Source organism: Neodiprion fabricii, chromosome 1 (assembly GCF_021155785.1).
Source record: "Neodiprion fabricii isolate iyNeoFabr1 chromosome 1, iyNeoFabr1.1, whole genome shotgun sequence".
Classification (NCBI taxonomy): domain Eukaryota; kingdom Metazoa; phylum Arthropoda; class Insecta; order Hymenoptera; family Diprionidae; genus Neodiprion; species Neodiprion fabricii.
The window spans coordinates 30,906,106-30,931,893 of record NC_060239.1 but is presented as its reverse complement, the minus strand read 5'-3'; the positions used below and the strand labels follow the sequence as shown (position 1 = coordinate 30,931,893).

At 42.3% G+C, this 25,788-nt stretch overlaps 1 protein-coding gene across 6 annotated transcripts in view; it reads left to right on the top strand.

Annotated features, from left to right (window-relative positions):
* The window catches only part of LOC124178027 (Ig-like and fibronectin type-III domain-containing protein 1), a 168,230-nt gene that overhangs the window by 82,906 nt on the left and 59,536 nt on the right, over window positions 1–25,788 (top strand). For 5 of the 6 annotated variants that reach the window (XM_046561107.1, XM_046561135.1, XM_046561100.1 and 2 more), the window contains one exon: window positions 9,345–9,440. The exons of the other annotated variant lie outside the window; for it this stretch is intronic. The gene's annotated coding sequence lies outside the window, so the exon portion shown is untranslated. The remainder of the gene's footprint in view (window positions 1–9,344; window positions 9,441–25,788) is intronic. 6 annotated transcript variants of the gene reach the window in all.

The following is a 25,788-nucleotide window of genomic DNA, read 5'->3' as shown; positions in this document are numbered from 1 at the left end:
CCCTGCACCATTTATGACAAATTAAATTCACTTCGTTCGCGGAGATTCGCCTAGCTTTGTGTGCGTGTAACGTCTACAATATATAATAAACTGCCGAAACATGCGGGCATGAATAATAAAGCTGCGTGTAACAGGGTTAATGGATTGATTCGAGGAGCGGTTCTTCGAAGAAGAGGAACTCGAGGAGGAACCACACCGGAAGGGCGAGGGAATCGCAACTTTCGACTTATTTATTATGTATATATATTTGTACGATACCGAACTATATGTTTGTAATATATTTGTACACGCTTCTCGCGCTCAAGAGATGTCAGCTTAATTACGCGTTAAGAAGTTTGTCGTGCCTGTCGTTAAGCTGATTAATTTGATCGCTAGGTATAAATTAAATTAAGCGAAGGAAAAATACAAGGTAAAAGTCCCGGTGTCTAATCAAGACTGGATATTTGTATACTCAGAAACGTTGAAGTTATAATATATATAAAGGAAATTTCGTCGAATTTTTACTGATTATCGTTATTGCTTTTTTTTTCGCTTCTTTACGTTTTTCAAATCTAGGGCGGAACGATAATTAATCGAACATGATTCCGCGAAGGCGTTAATTTTGACGGGTTGCAGGCGGGGGAAGGAAAATGACAAAAAAAAAAAAGAAACACAATACGTATGAGTATATAATCTGGCACTTAATTGTACCTACGCTACGCCCAGAGGGAAGGTTCGGTTATTTTTCAGAACATAGAGATAAATAGCGAGAGAGAGAAAGAGAGAGGAGGGCGTAACGAAAATCTATATCAAGGTTGAAATTTATTGAAATTTATTCAGTCTTCCCGGGTAATGACAGCTAACGTTGATTCCTCGAAGTAAGTGATGTCTCAGAGAATTGACAGTTTTTCTTGAAACGTCGATTTCTTTAACGCAGAGTTTTCGAATGCGCGAGGCTTAAGAACCTCCATGGAATAAAATTGCTGCCATGCCCTTTCCCCGTCTTTTAATGGAAATACTTGAGAAACGTGGGAAAGTTAAACGATTACGATCCACGCGCGTTGAGAATTTTGCGGGACCTGCCAGTGTGGCTTTATAACAAAATAGAAAAAAAGAAAAGTATCGAAACGTAAAGCGGCCAAACTTCGAACCGGGTATGCCGTCCGAAAAATAAGTAGAGAACTCACCCCTTGCTGCTGCTGTACTACCTTCGGAAGCGGACCGTTGTCACGCCATTGTTAAACTTCTTCTCTAGATTCTTCCGAAGGGCGGATATCAACTTTTTCCTCTTTGTTCCCCTTCGTTGGAAAAAAAAAAAAAAGAAAGAATACGAAAGTATAAAAATTAAAATACAATCTTTCAACGTCCTTTTATACAGTTTTGACCTTTCCGGTCGGTCGCCTCAGGCGTTAATAAAATTGCTAACCGTTGCTCCGTGTAAAATTTCAATCCAGTTTCCATCGTCGATCGCGTTTATAGGTATGTAGGGTGAGGGATGCTCGTTGCCGAGAGATCGTATTTTTTCCCTCTCGAAATTACGGTTCGATATTTCTGATCAATAAGCGTTTTGCTCTTTTGCAATCTTCTATTTTCAAATAATCAGGTAAGATGTAAGCATCCGGTTTCTTGAGATTTATGAAAAGCCTGTTGGAACCGTCCGATTTTGGTTTGTGAAAAAAATTCTAGATAAGTATCGATCGCGGATTATCACGGTGGTTTATCAGCGAGTATTCCCCCTCCATTAACAGGAAATGTGCTTCTTTCATCGAGTGCATATCGCCGATTCGATTCTCTCTTTATTATTACACCCAGGCCAAAGCTAGGGGTGAAAATTTTCTTGCCCCAAGTTTCGGTCGTAAACTTTTTTTCGGCCATAAATGTGTTTGACAAAACGGTACCAGATGTTTTTAACAGCATATAAGTCGTGTTATTACGTAAGTCTTATTGCGTGAACGTAACACGCATGCCACTACGTGATAATGGCTGCGTTGATCTAGATTCTGATGTGAATCGTATTTGATTGCAGAGCGTGACTATTGAAACGTTCGGATTTAGGTATACGGTTTAATTATTGGAGAACAATACTAATGCGTACGAGCACATCACGTCGAATCTGTGTGTTGGAGCGGAATTCTCGAAACCGGTCCTATAATACATCAGTCCGTATCATACCGTTGATTTATATACCTTTGTGTACTAAATTGCCGTCCGACTGAGTTACGCAGGTTTTAGCTTGGTATCGTAACGCCATTTGCCTATCGTGTATTAGGTATACATACGTACTACACACGCACGTGCGTTCATATACGTATACTACACGTGTACGTATACTGTGCGATATATATGAGGTATCGTTATCGCGATAAATTATTGCTATTACGCGGATCATGCCAACCAATCCGTTGCACAATTCGATTCCCACGAGATATTTGGATTCGCGTTTGCGTTATTCGTTTGCTCACTGTGTACGAAGGTATAATAATACCGGTCTCCAATCAGCGGCGTGTAAATCATTCGATTTTACCCGAAGTGGATCGGGATCGCTGTAATGTCGCCAGGATCCCCTTTCTCGCGAATCCGATGGATATTGTTCGCGGTTCGCTAAGTTTCTTGCAGGATCTGCCGAATCGATTCGTCCGCTGCAATTATACCGATCCTCTGAAAATCTTGTACTTGTTATTTTACACCGATGTCAAACACGCCATTCTACAGGCATAGCGGTGAGTCGTTTCAAGCAGCAACCTTTAGCCTTTGTGCACACACACGCAGCTATGCAGATGGGGAAATATTTCGAAAGAGAAAAAGTTGCGGAATAAAGAAGACGGTTGTAAAAATGATTGCTGCAGGTGTATCTGCTACGACACATACCTACAAACTTTGCAGTTTGCGCACATCTTCGTCAAGGTTGTTATCTTAATAAGGTTGTTCCCGTGTTACGAATGCAATTCACGTCCTGCCAGCTCGCGGCGGCGGTGCTACGACGGGGGGAAAGGTGGCTATCAGCACTGCACGGCTGGGATAATGCCGGCATCTGCATTCAAGGCAAACCGAAGCGATCTTTTGTCCCAAATGATAGAAATAATCTACCAAATCCGTCTGCCCGTGCAGGGCTTTTAGATACGATAGACTTTCCCTCGTATATATACGTGTATCTATTTCACTTGTGACGAAGTATCAACTGGAGTTGATGAATTTTTCATATAATCGAGAGAAAACGATATCGATGTCCAAGAATTTGTGTTATTAAGTACTTATAATACAGGTCCTTTCTTTTTTATCCACATTACTAAACGATCTAGTATCTTTAGTGTAAAGATTCTCGCGTTGCAAAATCACATGAACCGTACATCTTGAAGCATAACTTCGGAATTCTCATTTACAGAATGTCAATCAAGAGGTATGAAGAGTCACGATTCATTTATTGAGAAATTTGGTACCATCAAACCGAATTCCCTGTAATTACCTTCGTACTCGTACGAATTTTGTTTTAAATTAAGTTTTTCCGTCAAACAATTGCGTTGGAAAGGCTTAACAAAGATCTGAAGCAGAATATGCGATATTATGTATGTATAATATTTATATATGCGGTTAAATATTACCGACAAAATTTATTCCACACCAGCTGCGTATAGGTCAAAAAACCGGATTTAAATCATGATCAACAAGCTTTGGAGTGTTGTTCGATACATAAATTTAGACAATTTCGTTGAAATAAAAGTCAGCATCTGACGATGTGATGATAAAAAATTGAAAAAATGTAAAAAAAATAGTTGAAATTAAAAAAAGAAAAATCAGACAAACGAGAGGTAGATATTTTGGATAGGATTAAATGAGAGTTGAATACCCTCGCAGACGTGAGCGAATGGTTTATGGTTGTCGAGTGCGATCCGACGCATGTGATATTCCACGCTTCCAAAGGTCAGGGAATGAATTTTTTCGTTGGTTACATCAAAACGAGCACTTTGGTTCTTGAACAGATGTACGCGTGATTTGTTGCTACGTAGCTGCGTGTGGCGCATTTCTGTGGTCGGCGTTTCTAGTCTAGACGCCAGACGCGATAATCAGCACGCCCTATCCTCTTCATTATGTAACGGGTGATTCAAAGGAGCAACTCGACCGGTAAATAGCGAATTGAATAAATGGACGGAATTGGCGATCCCTCCTCCCGCATCATGTATCCATCCATCTATACGTCTCAACGTCCCGGCAATTGTTCCCCCGGCTTCCGCTTCAGGCCTCTCTGCGAAACGTTAATGGATTTGCTGAAGATAGAAGAAAAAATCGTATTCGAATAACAAGCGAATAAATAAAAAATTTCATACACGTGTGGAAATATCGTAGATACGAGCGTGACTGCGTACTGCAATGAGGATTTAACTGATATTTTATCGAAGCTGTGATTCGTTTGGTTTTTACCGTATGTGCGCAGTGATGGGAGTTTATTTCAATCTCTAGGTAGAACTTTTTACAAATAATCCCCGATGCCGAGAGACTGTGTTACACGCATATCCGTTACACCGACCTCTGAGCATGGATTATGAACCGTTGGTTGTATGCGTGCATATGATTATACGAACTCCTGAGTGATAACAGATCCGAATGACTGTCGAGAATAGTTGAAATGACAGCATGATATTATGACAGCCGGTTATTCGGGCGAACTCACTGACTTTTCAGTGACAGTGATTGGCAGCTATGCGAAAAATACTTGAATGAAGATAATTCAACCTCTGTATTTGTGGCGGAATAAAGTAGTTTACTTTTTTATAGGTCGCGGTATCGCCTCCAGCATATTATACGTAGAAATTTCAAGTTTCAAGTGAAAATGACCGATGTCAGTTTGCCTTTTATTCATGACATTTTTTTTCATTTGTACAAATACAGGAATATTTACCATCGAGGTAATTATACCCTCGGAATTTTTTCAATCAATACGAAGAGTTAGCAAACGGTTATAAATAAGTAAATAAATAAATGAACAAATTCCACGAGGCAAAGTGAATGTGATTCTATCCTACAATTATACGGATAAAACCCACTCGATGTAATTCATTCGTTCATTAACGAATAAATCAGTCAGGAGATGGCAATTTTTTAAATGTCAACAGTACAGGTGCTCGTACCGCAAATCGTTCGATTCATCATACGGAAGTGACGTTATCAATCCGCTGGTACGAATCAAATTGGTTGCAAATCATCGGGAGATTGCGCAGAGGAGACCAGAGCTGCGCGTTTAGCCTCGCCCGGCATTTATCCGTAAAAAGTAATTCTGAATCGCGTCGATCATTTACCGCCACTTCAATTAGTCTCTGTAATTGTTTAACCGCAAATTATTGGTTTGGAACTTTGGTTGTTGAAAAAAGAAAAAGTTTTAAATTTACAACAGCCACGGCGGCATGCACGCGCGTTTAATTTATACGAAATTAATTATTTAAAAACTTTTGTCCCGGAAAAACCATTTGATTTTATGCTTTATCTGTTATCGTTCTCACACCCTCCGGTCACGTAGCTCGCTTTTTTCAACATCGAAAGTTCATTCGATTTCCTCGTTTTTTATTCCTGCTGTATTACCAGCATACCGTAGAGCTGCAAAAATTCAGACGAAAATTACACGTTTTAACGAACGAGCGGGATTCGCGAACATTTGTTTTCCTCTCTTTTGTACGCGTTCTCGACGCTAGATTTTGGCTTGTATCGAAATTGATATAATGAAAACTTTGGAAAACGTTTTATACCTATAACTGAAATACCAGCTTGAATATCGGGTGAATGGGCACTTGGGTAAGAGGTTAACGATCGAAGCTACAAGTGCGACTCGTTATCTTCAACTTCACTCAAGAAAACTCTGCATGATGCATGAATAGAAGTTGGTACAGCGACGGCTCCACTTGAGCCCAAAGTATGTTATTCCTTACTCTTTTCCTTAATTTTTACTTCGATTTTCTTTGCAGTTTTCGATGCGGAGAAATAACGAGAGTCTGGATTTTTCATCTTTCAAATCGTCGTTTTCGGCGGGAACCAATTTATCATTTATGATAACCATCGTCATCATCGTTGATCTTTCTCATTAGTGGATTTAAGATTTTTGCCTGGCTGTCAGGCATAATTCAGATAGTTCTAATTTGTTCGTTGGTGAATTAAATATACAGGCTCTTATGTCACGTCTCATGCCGACTCCGGTTCTCGGCTAGGCTTAATTAAGATGGGCTCTGTGAATAAGACGTGAGAGAATAGAGCGGCGAAACAAGTGTGAAGAAAAAGAAAGCAGGAAAAAAGTGGAACGGCGTGTAACTTGAAAGGGAAAAAGAAATTAAATGAAATTAAAGAAAAAGGCTACGATTTTTACTTACGGTTCTAGGAGAAACGTTTTCTTCTTCTATTTTACATTTGATACGTTACACGGTATGACGCGCGTGATCTTTACAACGAATACTTTTGTCTCTTATCTGGGTAGGCGAGTGAGGAAGGCTGTCTGGAATTCGAGGTAAGGTAGTACGGACTGCCTGCTCCGTTAACTTCAACGAAGAAAGGTGACTTTTTCTCCGAGTCTATACGGAAGGATAATATCTTTGCCGGAGCCAGGAGTCATGAAAGGATGGACCGAAGATTCTTACCGCTTGCGGTTCTCCGAGATCCCCGAGAACAATGAGACCCACGATTTTACCAAGGGGTTGCAATATATTATACGCGTAATTTGCACTCGCCGAAGCTCTGCAATACGTGTACGGATAATGATCCTATATGAGCCACAACGACGGTAACGTCTATGTAAAAAAACGTGACTTTCCTTAAGTTTCATTTCTATCCCGGTCCCGCGTGCAAAGGTCTCATTCAAGTTTTCTTGGGACTAATTACAAAGGAGTTACTGGGTATAATTTGAACGGTTTTTTTTTTTTTTTGGCGAATTCAACGCGGAATATAAAGGTTGACTAAAAGCTGCCGAGTAACGCGTTTAGGAAAATGACGGTGATTATATTCTGCTGGTTTATCATCTTAATGTCCTAACGGGTCTTTTTTTTCATCTGTCGAGGTCACTGTCTCCTTTGTCGCTTGTATCTACACGAGACCAGTTCTTGTGTATATACCATGTAAAAATCTTGGATTTTAATCAACACGACCGGATTCGATACTATTATACCTTGTTTGCAACCGGCCAAGGTCATCACTCTCGGCTTATGATCGGTACGGAGATTGTCGGCGGCATGCCGCCAGGGTCGTTGACTTTAAACAGAATCAAAAATTTATGGCTCTGAATACCCCGAGGTCTCCTCTCTCTGTATCGATAAAATTAGCAACACGCACGCCGTCTTTCTCACATCCTATTCCCAGACTTGATTCTCGATCTTCACCATGCGGTACAAAGTACGAGGTACAACCTCAGCCTCGCTTGAACTTTATTAAAAGCATCTCGTGTAATAAACCGTCTTCTCCGCGCCAACGATTTCTCACGAATCGTGGTACTCGATCACCCAGGTTACAGAGAAACTTTAACCGAAGTGGCTGTCGGTGTATAATTTTCAATCTCGGCACCGCGTAATGATTCAGGCAGTGGTGCATCTTTGGTAACAGAAATGTCCGAGCTCGGAACGATGATTAACTGACAATATCGATCAATTCGCCTCACTTCGTTATCATCGTGACGTTAATAAATCTTGGCCCTTGCTTCTAGCATCGAAATATTTTCCCTCAAGGTTATCCTTCGGTTATTACTCCGGACCCTGAGCCTTGATTGGTGTCGGAAAGGTGTACATACTCATGCCGCGCGTAGTAGATACACGAACCGTACGCTCGAAGAAATGCTGCATGAAACCAAAGAAAGTACCTCGTTATAGCGCTTTGTAACAAGTTACGCAAGCTGCATTTGAAACAAAGTTCACGTATACAGTACTTCGTTTTTATCGGGGCTTCTTTTCCCATTCTGTAAAGACGACGCGACGGGGCGATGAATTATTCGTTGGAACTTATAGCGGATCGGCTTGCGGGCTTTCCGTCACTTCTCCGATAGTACGATGTACGTAATAGCGAATCACGCGTTGTGGAAACCTCGAACAAAGGAGGGCCTGGCTGTGTGTGCAGAGGACAATCTGCAGAATTACGTGTGCGCAACGTATTACGCAATGACTCTTCCGGGTCAAAAGACGCCCCGTCGACTCGCCGCGCCGCGACGCTCTATTAGATTCTACCGAGGATCTCGGACATGTTCTTTACGAACGAGAGGAGAAGTCTCATTGTCAGTCGGACAAAAGAGGGATATCTCTTGTCTTCCGTTTCAATTTTGTCCGAGGTCACGCGGGTCGGTGCTGAGGATTATCGTGATTAGGAAATCCTCCGTTCTTCGGCTCTCCTTATATCAGGGGCGGGGGGGTTGGGTTCATGGCCGTTGTAACTTCGACGTGTAATCGAATATTGGAAGCCATACGTCGGTTTCACATCGTCTGGTAAATTAGTCTGCTCCGCATCAAAGGAAAATTACAGGCTCACAATGTCGAACGAATCGAAGACGTGTACGAGGGTATTAATTATTACGTGTGTGTATCGGTTCACACGTTCTACGGAATTTGTGCGACGGTACTCATCTCACCTGCTACGTGCCTTCTACATTTTCAATTTACTCCGGATAGGCGCCTGTTTGGTCTTTGACTACCGTGATTTACGCTCCCTCCGCAGAGCAAAGGAGTTAACGCTAAGCTCTCGCTGACGTACACGTCGGCGATCAACGAAAATCATACATGGTTTTTAGCCATGATATCGCGATATCGCATCAGTACTTACACCCTTACAATGAGACGGGCTTCGTTTGACGTCATCCCCTTGTAACTTCATCGACGACTGACTGACTGTCTGTCTGTCTGTCTGGTGAAGTTACCAGAGCTTATTGCTGAAATGGTTGTGCAAACCAACCCTGTTCCATTTAAGCTGAAAAGTCGGTTCGCTTTGCCGTTTAACGTACCCGTCGCAACCCTGCTCGACATAAATTACCTGCTTCTGGCACTTGGAGCTCCGAGTCCAAGTCTAGCACTGATTCTGACAACAGACCGTGGTTCCGAGACTTTTCTCGCCTCTTTGCGATTCATTCACGTACCTACGAGACGGTTCTTTTTCTATTTAAAAATTTATCTGTCAAGTCCTTAACGAAACTCTCGTATTATAAATGGATGGAAATGGTCTCTCCTGCAGGCTATAACAATCGTCCTTCGAGCTCTTTGAGACGTTCATGATTTACTGCGTGGTCTTGAACAGTTTTTTATTTTACTATTATTATCATCGTCATCATTATCATTTGTATTATGATATTCATGTATATGTATTTTTCCAAATACGAAATATCGCGCTTGCAGAATAACATATATGTACTTGTATTACAGACCTACGAGTGTTTGTGGCATCAAAGAGAACCGGTTTTACGCAACTGCGGCATTCATCTTCGACGTTGCCTCGCCACCGCTGAACAGCTGCTTTGCGTAAGTCAAGATTCTGTACATTTGTTATTAACAGTTAAAATTCACAAGTTGAGTTCTCAGGCGGGACTTCAACCGATACCGTAGGTTCGATAAATACAAGTTTATTCTATGGTTTTTCCTCCACTCTCCTCGAATATCGTTTCTTCTTTGGTCTGCAACTAAATGAATGCAAAGTCACGGTCTTGTACTTTGGGACAGTTTAAAAAATGGAGATTAAAAAAAAAAGAAAATAGAATTCACTGTCTGCTCAGCTATTCTTATCTCTTTCATTCCACTTGAATCTTTTCTGCGCGTGGATGAACGTCGCGCTTATTTTTTTTAAATTTTATTCCTTTGCACAGTTCTTGATTCTTTGCTCGCTTCGGTGGCCACGAGCCAAAATAAAGATTGTTTCAATCTTTTCGCGGTACGATTCAAGCTGCAACATCATTTAATACTATGTTCTCAAGTATCGTAACGCTCATTTGTACATATCGAAATGATTCGAAATTTTCCATGCACATGTGCTCGCGAATATTGATTGCGTACTTAGCATTATTTGCCAGCTATTGCAATTGCTGCAGTGTTACATTGATATTACCTGTTTGATTGGATACGCGGAAATTCTGATTGATAGTGATAATTTTACTGGAAATTACCAATATTTACTTTCCCACACTGTGCATCGCGTGTCGTTTCGTCTAAATCACCCGACCTATTTCATCATCCCTTGTATGTATAACCGTAGTTATTGTAAATTCGTAGAATTCAACTTCGTATTGGATGTATTAATTTCAATGTACAACGAAATTGATTCACGAACGTTGCGGCTTTCACACGAGTACACGTGTAAGCTTATCTGCATATCATAATCACGTTGAACAAAGTGTGGTTCGTTTCAAACACTTTCAATCCACTTATAAAAACCGAACGCAACGAATTTACTGAGAAGAATTCAAATGTACAATTGTCCAAACGTGAGAAGCCGAGCAACTTCTGAGATTTTGAAGTTTTCAATCTTCTCGGAATTAATCCGGCCTAACGACGCTGATTTAAAGCTGTGAACCTCTTATTTCTACTCTGCCTTAATTACTACCCAACTAATTTGTGTACTAAAATACTCACAAATAACCGAAAAGAATAGACACTACGACTTTCTATCTTCACAAAAGTATCACAAATATGACTTTTCGAACAACTGAGAAATCTCACATTTTCTTTACCCCATGAATAATCATTAAACTAGTTGCTAGATATTATAGGTATCCGATATCCGATATCGAAGGCCGGATTTTGAGTGTAATCCATAATTCGCGTGTATTTATAAAGAGCAAACTCAACCCAGAGGTGGGAATTGAATTAAATTGTAACCAGTCAAGTGCCGCGTAACCTGATTTTCAACGCGAACGAATTGGATGCATGCGATACTCGAAGAAAGCAATGTAACTTGTAGCATATTACTCGAAAAGTCACCGACATCAGGAGCAGCAGCAATTCAGCGACTGCAATACCGGCTACCGAGGAACCTTGAGCGTTCAAGGCAGATACTCGTAATATGTGTCACGGCTCTAGAAGCCGACTTAGCACCCGAGTCACGAGAATATTAGAAATTTGAAGTTTTACACGCGAGTACCGAGGCGAATATAGCTGCAATGCAATATCTCCCAGGAGTTACAGGCTCACGTCAAACCGAGATAAACTAGTGATTCAGAGTGTTTCATCTTCTTCTACCTTCATATCTGCATCTTTATACGATCCCTCTTCTCGCGTACTCACTTTCCAAACCGTATACGTCGAACCTTCGTATCGGTTTGTACAACGTTATATCCATACGCCACATAACCATAACCTCTAGGCGCCATTTCGGAAACAGCGATCGTTGATAAGCTGATTTAATTACGTTATACACCTTTGATGATATCAAACGAACCGAAAATTCATCAGGCAATCCGCGCGGTCGATCTCGGGTTAAGCTGGACCTCTCTGTTTTCTTGGCGCTAAAAAGTTTCATTTTCAACGATAATTAACGCCCCTCGAGAATGTGAAAAATGAAGACGCGTTCACCCACGCCGGTTTCAAGGCGATAGGATACTATGTATATTGCGTTTGTACCGCAGCGAAAGCGACAGGTACTCAGCATTATTGAACTTTATACGAGAATGTATTGTATCCTCGGTTATACTTATGTACACCGTACATATCCATACGTATGTAGAATGTACTTAGTACACTCTCGCCTATCGCTTTCAGCTTCGAAGGACCGAAGAAGATGTCTTGACCTTTGATCGTTGCCCTGTACGCATCAATTATCCCATTGTGTGCAAGTTATAACGATCAAGAGGCGAGAGACATGCTCGTCCAATTAGTGAAACGCGTCTCGTGATTGAGGAACGTTAACCCGTGGAGGTTGAAATTGAGCAATTGGCAGAATTTCGTTTCAAAATTCGTGTCATTCAAAGTACGTCAAGTTGTGCGAGAGTGGAGAGAAGGATTAATCGAGGATACGGGAAATAGTGTAACAAGAAACACAGAAGCGTTCGCTTCTCGAACAACGGAATCGCAAACTTTGTTAACAGACCAATGAATGAATTCGTCTTTGTACTCACGGAGAATCGATACGACTCGTTTCCGACAGCGTTCATCACGCCTCGTTCGATTTTCCCGCGACCACGTTTCAGAGGATCAATCAAAAAATCTCGATGCCCGTATGAAACAGGTTCATATAACCGCGCCTGCCAGATGCGATGTGACAATACTCAATCGTACATTTCTGCGCGAAGAGCATTATTCAAATCTATGGAAATATAACAGACTGAATGGGACGAAAGTGAAAAGAGGATTGAAACATTCAGGTGGAACATTTCCAACATTGATTTCAACGGAAAATGTTGCAATCGCTTGTCTGCTGGACACTCGCGAATTAACGCGTTTCATGTGCTGAAAAGTTTGAGTGGCAACGGGTCGGATAATTGTTCGGGAAACTCGACTAATTTTCGTAACTGCGTGTATAAACTCACTAATATACGTGTACGTGTATACACATGTATACACAGAGGTACAAAAGGACGCGACGTGAATGCGTCACGTTTACGTTCATCCTGATCGCAGAAGAACTGACCAAAACTGTCCGCCCGCTTCGTCCCTTCCTAGGCTAATTACTAATTACATCTCCCTGGAAGGAGATTAGGGTGGACACGTATATTCCCTTGAAAACGGTCGACGGGCGGAACAAGGTGCCCAGCCTCTCACCGTACGTACCAAGAACAACTATTTCTCTCGGTCTACTCGCTGATGTTCTTCTCGTTTTTATTGTACCTACCTCTTTTTCTCAGCGAGAAACTAGATCCCCTCTTTCAGAGTAAACAACTCGCACGTGCCTGTGATTACTCACGAAAGTCCCTGCGACATCAAAGATATATCCGTTACCCGTAGGAGGTTAACCATCGTTGTTACGAACGAGGTCAATTTTTACAACTTTCATCCCTCTCTTCGCGGGCTGGGATTCGAGGGCGGAAAGCAGCGGACCGCCGTTGGAGAGTATTTTAGTAAGCATTGCCGAAGAGTTTGCACAGCGATAATTGGTAACGGAAGAATAAAGTGGGCGAAGAATGAAGAGTAAACTGGTGGTGCATGAGTAGCGTTTTTTCTGAGAGCTCTAGGCTCGCCGTTCGATGGTTATATCTCTGTGCAAGCACGGCCCGTAGGCACGGCTGAGTTTCACGGTTCGGTTTCACCGGCGGGTTCGGCATAAAGGAAAAAAAAAAAAAATAGATAAAAATCTGGATCGGGAAGCAAAGCTGGCCTATCAGAGATGACGATGTAACCCCCGCTTTAACCCGCTGAAACCGCTGAATCGCGAGCCGCACGAGATCACGGAGTTATGGAGCGGTTAGATGAGTACAAATAGGCGAATCTGAACTATCTACGTACGTAAACTTTTCAATCTACTAATGGATGGCGGAGAAACGGAAACTGTCCGTGGTAGAAAGGGACTGTAGACAAGGACGTGCAACTCGGAGCCTTGACGAGTGAACCGAGTGAGAGAGAGAGAAGGAGAGGAGAAGGAGAGGAAAAGCACCGCCTCGTGCTTAACGGAAACGCTGGAAAAGGCGAATTTCACTGCATCCAGGTACTCTCGGCGTTCTTGTTTGAACTATTTCTCATTTCACATCTTCATGTACTACACGCAGTACTTTCGCTATATGAAACTGACGAGAGTATGGGGACGGTGTCTGAATCTGGATCTGCAAAATCAGAAACTATAGAACTGTTCCTTCGGGATTTCCCGCTTGACCGATGTGTACCGATGGTACAGATTGATGTTTTCCTCGCTTGTGTAGACACGGACTGAAAACATGAGAAACTGAAACTGCAGCTCTCGTATTTTCAAATGTCGAATATTTATCCGAGCGTGGATTTTCTTGCAATTTAGGTGTGTACACATGCAAGGAAGAGTCGTTCTTTTCTTTTCCGACTGCCTGAATCTTTGCGAATATTTTTGCTTTCTATTCGTGGTTCATTACCGTCTTTTATCTTCTTTTCTTTTTTAAACTCGTATTTTTGTTTTGTCCAGCCATCCGTTCCAGATTTTCCCGACTCCGTTCAACCACCCTGTAATTCTGCGCTGCTGCGGGGTCAGGTTTGAAAACTACCCGACAAAACTGAAGTGCCTCGTCAAAACATCGCCACTCGAGTTTATACACGAGGTATTTACTTTTCAAACTTGACCGATAAACTGCAAGCAGAAGTTTCTGAATCTGCGGATCACCAACGTCCGTGTTCCGTAGCAGTTTAGGTCGTATTTGCATAGATTCGCTAGTCAGACGATGTACAAGGTGTTCGATTATTCCTGCATGCTTGAGTGCTATTTAAGTCAGCCCAAAATAAGCACACATATTTTTCTGATACAAGCTTGCGGGTCTGGGTGAAATTCGTACGTGTTTTGGAAACCAGAAAATGGTCAACAAGTTTATTTGCGTAGTTTGAATGAAAGAAAGTGGAGATCTAAAAAATGTACTTTGACTGAATAAGATATGAACGTAAACCGAATTATTACCCTCGAAAATAACATCCTCGTGATCGTTGACTCGATTTCATGAATCAGAAACATACATACATACATACATACATGCATATATATATATACCTGTATTAATAATAATCTACCGAGTGGGGAGGAATTTTTCTCTCCTTCTGCTCAAAATTCCACGCGGGATTTTGGTCTCCGTGTCCCTGGTAGCAATCGTTTACACTTTAGCGGGACATTTATCAAAATGTGCTCAATCCAGCACACACAAGCTCATGATCCTCAAACGTTGGTCGGTTTTATATTCCTCTCCGGTAGTTCGGCCCCGTGTCTCCGGTGAGACGTCTCATTTATTGTCGTATTACGAGATGGATACGCCATCATTGATCGTCCGGACATGGTGATTATACGTATAAGAGGACTGCATCATACCTACTGTTGTTGGTCATTCACCGGGGGCATGAATAAACTTCTTGAGAGATTTCTCGGGTTACGTATTAAGGACGTCGATGGATAAAATGTCGAGAAATCGACTTTCCCGATGGCCATTAGTTCTTTTCCCATTCGACGGGAAATGCAGCAGCAGCAGCAGCAGCGGGATGAATAGTTTTGCATACATTTTTCACCGCGGGGCGTATATTTGTCGTCGCGGATTATAATTGGGTCGCCGTCCTTGGTTTAGCGACAGGGATCCCTGCAGGAATCGAGAGATTCACCCCGTTTCTCACAACCCGCAGGATGAATAAGACGAGCGGCGTGACTCGTCCCTGCTCCTTTCTCCGGGGTCCCGTGTTCGGTGGTGTGAAAAAGGCAGAGATAAAAATAGCAAAACCTTCGCCAATCTCGTGGTTCTGACACGCGGTATAATAGATTGTACCAACGTGTCAAGGTATCATCTATTTAGTACTATATCCTTATACCTTATACCTTATATCACCGGGAAAGGCGAAGCAAGGGGCAAAATACAACAAGGGACAATATTCGCCACGTCCTCTCTGTGTAGTGCATTTATATCAATCAAGTTTAGCCTACCTATGTTGGTATAGGATTCGATCTTACTTTGATGGCAGTACGTCTATGACGCGTCAATGATTTTGTTTAAACACAGCTGGGAACTCAGACGGAAGATCATTAAACTCGGAATTGGCTGGATGGAGAAACCCTCTTCTACCGGTTAACAGGCAATCGCGCAATAGCCTGGTTCTATACATATAAATCAATTCACCGAATGCATTCCGTTCTACCAACATTCGACGTTGGCTAAACTTGACAATTGGCATGTTCTTTTGATCAGGCGATGAAAGGATCTGCCCCTTTTCGCGTGGCACCAATTATAGCCTGATTCAGACTTCAGTGGTAATTTTCACCCTACAATTATACCCGCGGGACGTATGTGTAGGTATCGAATTGAGGAGGTCGGGAATTCTTCGAAACTGAGTCGAATCCGACCTGGTAAAAATTATTTCGCCACGCTCCGTCACACTCCGATTTTTGCCTCAGCTACGACTCGTTGAGTTTATCACGTTGGGAAAGTGGCTTCGTGTCTACGTGATGTTTTTGTGTAAACGATTTTCAGCCAATTATGCGCTTCGGTGAAACCTGTTATATCTTGTCGGCGTTGTCGCTATTTGCTGTTTGAACTGAGACGCTCCTTGTTGCAGTCTTCGGAAAACGGCTAATTGCGCAGCTTTGTTCGAACGTTATTCAAGCACGTTGACACGATCTTCTGGAAGAAATTGAGCCTTGTGTTATTCCTTGCTGTCGCGAGTCACTTGATACATCTTGAAATTCTATTCGGAGAATTTTCCCTTGTAAATAAATCCAGGGGCGCGCATCATCCACTCAGCAACGCGAAAACATCCATTCACAACGTCTCGGTTTAACTCCGAGCTCTCGGTAATTAGCTACTCCTGTCGCTAATAGAAAATCCATGTACAGATGCATGGTGTTGGATGCCTCGATGTGCTCGGGTCGTTCATTAAGCGCATACACATATATAATTTATATATATGCACGCAAAGGTTGGCATAAGCGGTGGTAATTAATTCACACTCCGTGCAGGAAAGGGAATTGTTTAGAAGCGTAACAGCTTTTACAGCGGTGAAAATTAATTCGGAATTCACCATTCGTCAAGTCGGAACTTGCGGACGGAATCCAACTTGCACTCGATGAAATTCTTTCGTTAATTCCGGACGACGAAAAAGATCGTGTTGCTATCAAATCGTAGCTCGAAAGCTCCTTATCCAGCTCTCCACGAATCTTTTTATTCGAATATTCGCACGATATACGCATGTTTCTTTACGAGTCTAGCGAAGCATAAAGTACCGTCGGAACACCCAGGATAAATGAATTTACTCCGAGTTACTACGGGTTACTACGAGTTAACTCCTGGCATTGCAATTGCTCTCGTTTCGAACTGCTATCTTATACCTCACCGTCCGTTAGTTATAAGCGTAACTGCCGCACATGGATACGTTTTATGGAAACACGGACGTTGATGATTGAGGAATACGCACGTGTGTCTCAAATACTCGTTCTGCTGGATCGTATTTCGTTCCACTCTGAATACGGGGGAATAATTTACCCCCAATTTTATTTAACGAACTTTTCCCAAATTGGATCTGTTTTATGCGCACGGTATAACCACGGCCGGTGTGTTATTCTGTTCGTGATTTTGATGAATCGAGGCTAATTCCGAATTGACCAAGGGCGAATCAATCATTCCGCAGTAGAGGGATATACCCACGACTAGGAGGAAGGAACGTCGTTCTTTTATAGGTCAATCCGATCTTCTCCTTATTGTCGGCTATTCCATTACTCCGAGTGGTGCAGGAATAATACATTGGGAGAAAAATTGCTCAGTGAAACGATCCGAAAGACCGTCGTTTACAAGTTTTTATCACCTGTCTATAATGCAGCCTGCATGTATACCAGGATATAGGTACGGACGATAACGACGCGAAATCTATTTACAAATTGATTTCCCCTCGATGTATCCGTCGCTATCTTCGTTCTGTTCTTGAAAACCAATTTTCTTCTCCATATCGAGTGTAAAATGTCGAAGACGCGAAGGGAGAAAGGCATTCGTGAATCATTCGCGGGTCGGGTTAGCGGACTAAGCAACCACATGGAGTAGAAATGCTGCCTCTACGCCTCGAGCCGACTACCTTATCGGATAGCTAATGTCTTTGTTACTCGAGTGCAGGTTACAGAGCGTAATGTAGAAGTCAAGGAGACTGAGGCGTCTTGCCGTTATATTACGCGAGCGCGTATTTCGTCTTAGCTAGGTATATAGAATTTCCTTCCTCCGGGGAATTCGAGAGTCTCGGATCAATTTTTTTTTTTTTTTTTTAAGCTTTTTCCCCCAGCTTTGGACGGTTAAACGCGAGCTGAACTGATGTATGTAGGTAATAACGTTTAAATGAAACAGTCTCGCAGGTTAAGCTCGGTCCTATTTTTTGCTCCCCACCCCCCTTTATCTACCCACCTTATAGTCGCAGTTTGCATAAAAGTACATACCCAGGTATTCTCATCCTTATGATAGAGGATCTTACGATTTCCTTTAATCTAAACTTGCGAGATTCAATTACATTTGATATTACCTCGGCTTGCGGTGCTCCTCCTTCTCGAGCTCTCATTTTTCCAACCGCCGGTTGGAATTCTTAGATTGCGTAATCCGCGCCGATACTTGAAACCGAGATGGTATACGCTTAACTCGAGATCTTTTCTCGGATGACCAATCACCGCACAGTCATTCGAGGGTAAAAATTTTCCCTCTATAATATAAGATTTTTCCCGACTGCCTTCGCGGTGATTTTCCAACCCTCGGGCGGTGGGTAGGATATTTAGGTACGTAAAAATTGTGGCTAAAAGCATTACGTCGTCGAGATAAGAGCTTAATACCTTCTCATCAATTTTTCTTATCTAGCAAGCAAATTCTCATCTCACAACCTCGCGTGCACACCGATTCATTTATGTAACTGTTCGAAAACGTGGATAATTTACCGCTGATTAGTAATCGGCATTTTTTCATTCCGTACGATGATATTTCAACTGCCAGCCGAAATCGCACGTGCCGAACTTTGAATGTTCGAAACTTTGTGTTACAACACTGCGGCGATCGAAGTTTATACTTACCGAAGCTCAAACTACATTTTTTTGTACACCGTGGACCACCATTTAGGAAAATTGTAGGGTGACTTGAATTTTTTCGATCTAGTTCGATACCGTTAACCTAAAAAGGTTGTGTCATATTACCTATGAAGTTTATCAAAATTGAGACAAATCGTACTTTTTCCGTAGTGGAAACCTTCTTGTTCTACGCGAGTTGAAAACGAATCGCGCATAAATTCAAGTCGAGTGACGTGTAAGAATGAGTTTTATTTTCTTTGACGTGGCAAATTTTCGGCGATATGAAAATATTTCCTTGACAAATTAGGGCCTTGTTACGTGTATTATTTTTTGTTACGACGCGAAAGGGAAATATAAAAATTTTCCCTCGTTTTCATCGTCGTCTTCTTTGAAATATTTTTATCATTCGTATCCCTATGCCTACTACAGTATAAGGAGCCGGCTTCTCCTCCTCTTCATCGCCCTTTTTTAATATTCGACTCTTCCAAACATAATAGCCGGTAATATTTGCGGCAGGTATATACCCAGACACAGGTACATATGTACAAGGTATATAACAAGGGTGTTCTTCTTCAGAAAATTGCAATTTCCCTCTTTCGAGAAGGAGCTGTTCACCTTGCGCGATTGAAACTTTTTGAATTCATTGCCATCGGGTCCTGATGTTTGTTTTCTTTTTGTGCTTATTTTTCCCTTTGCGTCAATCTCGTCGTTATCGTTGTTATACTTGTTATTTTTCATCACGGTGCGAAAGCGACGCGTCTGTCACACTCCGAAGATATTAGCGTTACTTATTAGCGACGTTACTAGGGAAATTTTTTTCACCCCCAAATTTTTTTTTTCTTTCCTCTCCTACCTTTGATTTACCGCCGCCGCGCCGTTCGTGCTGCTATTCGTCATTATAATAGGAGGTGGGCGTTATCAACTTCCAAGGCGGGTGTTCGTTACTTTCGAAAATGATTTATCTCGCTCCTCGGACCCCCACAATACCCTGTAAAGCCTTTTAAGCCCTTATCGATAATATATTCGTGGTCACACGTTACCGCAAAGCTTAAGATAGGATCGACACGGTCTTGCCCATCGTCGTCTCTTTCACCCACTCCCCTATATAATGTATGTACCTACCTATCGAGATCCGACCTTCTTTACTTGCCGTGTGGGCGATGCTTCGCAAGTCGTATTTTTCTTTTCCCGTAGGCCGAAATCTGACACGTCTCTTCTGACTTGATTTATTATGAAAATCGAAAAAGTTTTGATTTTCTCGCACGCCTGCAGACTACATGCAAGCTGTACTCTGAATTATTAATGATTTATTTCGTTCGCAATGATCGCTCAAAAATGTAGCGTAAACATTTTCTAAAAAAAAAAAAAAAAACAAGAAAACTGTTATTTTCAGCCGTATTTGTACTGCGGTTTAAAAAAATCGAATTGGTACAGCCTCGGAGACTGTAATTTTCACAGAACTAAAATACAGCGGAAAAAGCCTCGAAAATGATTGATGCTTGAGAAGTAATTATTGGTCGATCGAATTCGCAAATGTGCTGCGGTGCAGGTAATTTGAAAGAAAGTATCTTTTCCGATATCGAATGGAATGAAGAAAGAGATCGAAGGTGGGGAAGCAAAAATGGAAACTTTTCCGGCAACTTTAATACGGTAATTTGTAATCCGCGAGACAGATTTACGGACTTTTAATTTTAACTTCAATCGAAGGCTTCCGTACAGCAAAGCTACCGGGCATTTGCAGTAAGGGTATGATAGGATAGGGTACAAGGTATATAATGGTTTATAATCCAGCGGGCAAATGAGCGGCCCGAAAAGAAATGAAATAATTAAAATGTACGTCTCATCGCTACTCAAATTGCCAATTAAGAGTTGAAATTAAAGTCGGTATCTTTTTTCACACGGCCACTGTGCGCGTTGTTTTAAAAGCATCGCGGAGACCTGCAGGGGCTGCTTGTCGCTCTTTTTCTCTCTCCTCACTTCCTCCTTCTCCGCCCGCTCTCCGGTCTGCGTACAAGACCAACTAAAGGTATATCTGAAATTCAAGAGCCCCTTGTACGTGAGTTTTACACGTGTATCAGCTGCGTTTTACACGCCACGCGTTTCCTCCCTCGCGTCACGTCCGCTAAACTTGAAGCGAGATATTGCTCGAATGGCAATTTAAGTTATTTCGGCGCTTAGGCTTAAGACGCGCTCATCTTATTATTCACCTTTCGCTACTTTTATATTATATCATCAATGTACCCGTATCCAGGTGGCGATCGTAAAAGCTGCAGAATTGGGAAACCGCTATAATCAAGAGTTACGAAGAAAGATAAAGACCGTTTAAAAAATCTTTGACAATATTTTATTTCCATCCATAATTGTGACATGATTCCGAGCAAATTCGAATCGTTCGATTGGGATGAAATACACCAAAAAAAAGGTTAGAAGTTCAGTTTTGTACAAGAACCCTGGAAAAATTGGTAGAAACTGTATAATGTACAGAGGTAAATTAAGCGAAACGTTACTATTTAGATAAGTTAATACAACCTTGCAATGCGTTAGGCATTAGCCGAAATACGGCTGTCGACACGTGCACGAAGGTACACAATATCCGCGAATCGATAATATCCATGGCGCAGTCATTACTTTATTATTGTACGGGCAGTTTCGCCAGACCGTTATTGTTCAGCAACGCGTTTGCGAGAGCGAGAAAGCCGCGGTGAAACGGGATCAAACGAAGATACTTAACTGGTTGCGTCTAATTAAAATTGTCCCCTCGCCGTATCGCCACCTCCAACTGCTGATCGTCGATTAGTATCGCGCCGTATGTAGACGATCATCTCATTCGCGTCGTCGTGGGTTTCAATTAAATTCTTGCGTGCGAATCGGAGCCAAGAATCCGGCCGGAAACTCCTTGATCTACAAGTATAAGGCGTAAACCGCGAGTTTTCGGGGACCTCAAAGTCGACCCGGGAATGAGAATGCCCGTCACGCGAGAGAATCGCGTACTACTTACATTCTGCCCGGGCACCTACGAGCTTTTACTCCTTTTATCTCGGTCGAAAAGTCACCGACAGACGACGTCGAGGTGGGCGTCTTTTGAAAAAGGAGAGGAAAAAAAAAAAAAAAACATTTACGAATCGTTCCGCACGCGTCGTTCTTTAAAACGCTACGACTTATATATTATATATAAATATATATTTGTGCGTGTAATGCGCCTTTCGCGTATCCCCCAGCTGATTGTGAGTAATCGTCGGCTTTTTTTTTCTCCTTTTCGACTAATTTGAGACGCGTAAAAATCCTGGAACGGATGTCGGATATCCTTTTCTCTCGGGACTTATTTACGTAGTATAAGGTGCAGTGCGGCATACGCTCGTGCCTACGCCGTGTTAAAACGACGAGGAATCATCGTCGGGCGTTTGGAATCATTCGAATGGAACAATTAACTAATCGTCCTCGAATGTAAACGTTCCTGAGTGTCCTTGCTCTGCTCTGGATGGTTATATACCTACGCGTCGAGAACGAACCGGTATGAATATGCAGGAGGAGTCGAGAGACACTTTGTATGCAAAAATTGTTGGCCGTCTAGCGTTCGGTAAGAGAATATCTCTGTCGCGAAAGCTGAGAGAGAGAGAGAGAGAGAAAGAGAGAAAAAGGGAGAGAGAGAGGGTCCTCGTCGGAATGCCCGTTGTGACAGGTGGAGAACGGATGTGACGTAGCTGGTGTAATTAGCCCGGAATCTAATTTCACCGTATAACCCGTCTGTCCGCTGCATTAACGAAGAACAGTCGCTTGTCGGGTCGATATCACCGGCAAAAAGATCAATTATCGAACTGCAGGCCGACGGACGCGTCGCGCGCAAAAAAAAAGAAAAAAAAAACAAGGAACGAACCCTTCCCTGTCATCGACAGTTGTACCCTGACCCGGGTGAGCGATTAATTAGTTTTTCTCGCATACGATACGTTGAAGATCTGATCGGAGCCTCGCCGCCGTTTCGCAAAGTTTACAAGCAGACGGAAAGCTCCTGCAGTGCAGGATTGTTGTTATACATATATACCTTGATACCCTCCTACCTGAATTGGTATATAATTATAAAATATTGTACATCCTTGGACAGTTCTACCCGCGGGGATTTAATTTTCTTTTACCCCGCGTTTCAGTTTGTTGGCCGAAAACTCACTTCAACTCTGCACACAGTTCTGTTTCTTTTTATTATAAACTTTTTTCTTTCCCTTCATTTGTTATTCGTTTTGCTTGTTGTTTAATTCAATCAGTACACAGGCAGACAGGTCGGATTTGCGGTGTATAAACGTACGTACGTACATTCCTACGTTTCGAGGATGTTTCGTCATTAGCAGAAGCCGTAGGAAGTCTGTTGAAATAACGAGGCGAAATATGAATTGAATTTAATTCTTGTTCGCGGTGTTCGCCGAGTTAATACACAATATGATAGCTTGTACGCCTCACGCATGCCGTCGTTGGGGAATTTATAACAAAGGTGAACACGCCGCAAGTACAAAGGGATCACCGGGTATTGATCGCGGTTGGTGTAAGACTGCAGGGATGTGTAACCTTCGTATTTTACCCCGCACCTATATTTTCTATGTATTATTATTAGTGCGAGCTGTGCGGTGTAACTTTGAAAGAATGTTAAACGCGAGAAAATCTCCCCCCTCGTAACGAATTCCTTGTATATATTACACCCGGCCGTAAAGCCGAACGTACGCAACTTGAAAATTTCGAATTCCTACATCTCGCCTTCAAGCCCCCTTATAGCTCACGCGTAGAAGTACTCGACTATAGTAAAATACCTGTCAACCGTCACTCGTCGATGGTTAAATAAATTTGCTTGACCGGTTAGCCCGAATCGCGTGAAAAAACGGAAAACTCTCACCGCGTGACGTCCAAATTTTAGCCCTCTCGTTCGTGTTTCCGTTCACGTCGCAAGTGCAGACTTCAAACTTGCAGTACCGGTACAATAAATTTAGCGGGTTTTTATTTTATTTTTCATTTTTCGCGCGTTACCGGAACGAAGTAACTTTAGGGTGAAAAAGTTTAGCTAAATTTCGTGGAAATTCCAAGTGCAGGCAACAAACTGCAGGGAACAGTTGTGCTTTGTTCTCTTGGAGCTGGGTTAAGCCGTTTATACTGAATAGTCGTCGTGCAGCAGTGCTCGAAACGATTAAATAAGCATTCGGCAGTAGACAGCCTAGAGACAATTATCGTGCCTTCAGTCTGCAGGCGAAAGACAACATTGAAGGCGTTTGTACCTGCTAACTCGCTAAGGATGAGGTATGAATCCAGGTCAGTCAAACATCGGCGACTCGAATTGTACTTACGACGTGTCAAGCAGTCAAGATGCAGAGACAGTAACGTAGGCAGAATTGCTTCCAGCGTAATTATTGCCGCATTGTATTTCGCGACTACGGAAACGTGATTGAGGGAGCCTGGATAATGAGCCAACTTTGATATGCTGGCGAAATTCAGACTCGTCGTCGGTCGCGTGTCCCAATTATTTCGCGAAAAACTCGACTTGTTCGGAACAATGAGAAATGTCAATAATTTCACTGATCAAACGTGCATAGATTTACTATGAAAGTTACTTCGGTTCGTTGAACGTCGGCAATCGATAATCGTTGTGTACAGAAATGAATAAATTACCATTAGGTTAATAAAATTACTGTGTTGTCGCGTTCTAATATTGCAACAACAAGTTTGTCGCTCGTGTCTGAGCTTAATTATTAGAACGGTCCGTACAATATTCCGAAAAATAATATCCACCTTGCGAACGGCGGGAACTTTAGTCAAATTTTTCGACAAGGTTATTTCTGCGAAGTGAAGAATTTATTCAACATTTTAATATCTTTGCCTCGCTAAAATTGAAATATCTTTGTCGAAAAATATTTCATTAGAATGAAAAAGTTGATTGTACTTTTCTGCGCGTTGGAGTACCTGTAAGAGTAATAATTGTCATTAAAGTAAAATGAGGTTCACATAAAGTCTGAATTTTTTTAACGGTACAAATACGACAATTCCTTGTGAAATAATTACGCGATTGAATTTGTTACTCTTAACCGACTTGCCAGATTTCATTAATACCTATGACAGTCATGTTCAATGTACAAATAGTTAAAGCACTGAGGTGGGATTACACCCCGAAACGGGAGTGATTGAGGCGTTAACGTGGTGATTGTTTTTCACGAGAACGTTTACTTTCAATATTTAACACGAAGGGTGAACGGCGATGGCCAACCAACGTGCGGCAAGTATTTAGATACAGGTATAGAGGTCCGAAGTTGTGAACGTAAGGAAGATCGACGGGGTTGAAAAATGGCGGAGCGGATTTGTGTCTGCGAGTAATCGAATATGACGGACGATACGAGCTTAGCTGGGGCGGTAAAAAAAAGTTTGAAAAAGTAAAAGAAAAAGTAAGGGAACAAGGATAAGAAACATCGTGGACGGGTGTATCTTAGCGGTTGGGTAGATCGAGGGTCTTGATGTCTGCGTTGGGACTGATGCGAGAGAAGAGTTGGGAAAGAACGGTGACAAATTCAAACTTCACATAAAGCAGAATTTACAAAGTTTTCACTTCCATTTCTTCGGCTGCTTTCATGCGATGCCTCGGATGCCCCGGCAAAGGTTTAGTTTCTCATTTTTCCAACTTCCAAGGCTCCTTTCCTCCCGGCTCTCAATATTCCGCAGCCAATCGGTACGTGGTAACTTTTTTAACGAATGGGAAGTTGAGAAGCGAAAGCCACAAGGAACGTGTTAAGAGTTTGTCGAATGGGAGCTCTTCACCCATAACGCTTCCACCGATCGAATCTGCTGCTGCTGGCAGCCAGGCGGCCGACTCTTCGAAACTCGAAGACACTCGCCGAGAGCACAGTGTGCGAATAACGCGTTAAACGCGGGCTCATTCATTTTTATTCCCATTCATTTTACGCGTCGATCCCGAAGATCGTACCATAAAAAAAAATCTTCGTCATTCCTTCCGAGTGTAAGACGCGGGGTATAATATAATACCTTTCCACTCCTCTCCTCTCCTCTCCTCTCCTCTCCTCTCCTCTCCTCTCCGCGAATCGTTAACACTCGTAACGCGAGCAAATATTCCTTTCCTTTGTGCTTCTTTCATTGATTTCGGACTTTTCTTGCACCTTTGTAGGTAAACCGTCTGCGCTGCTAAACTTTTCAAAGGTGGGTAGATATGATTAAGAAACTCCGTAGGTACTT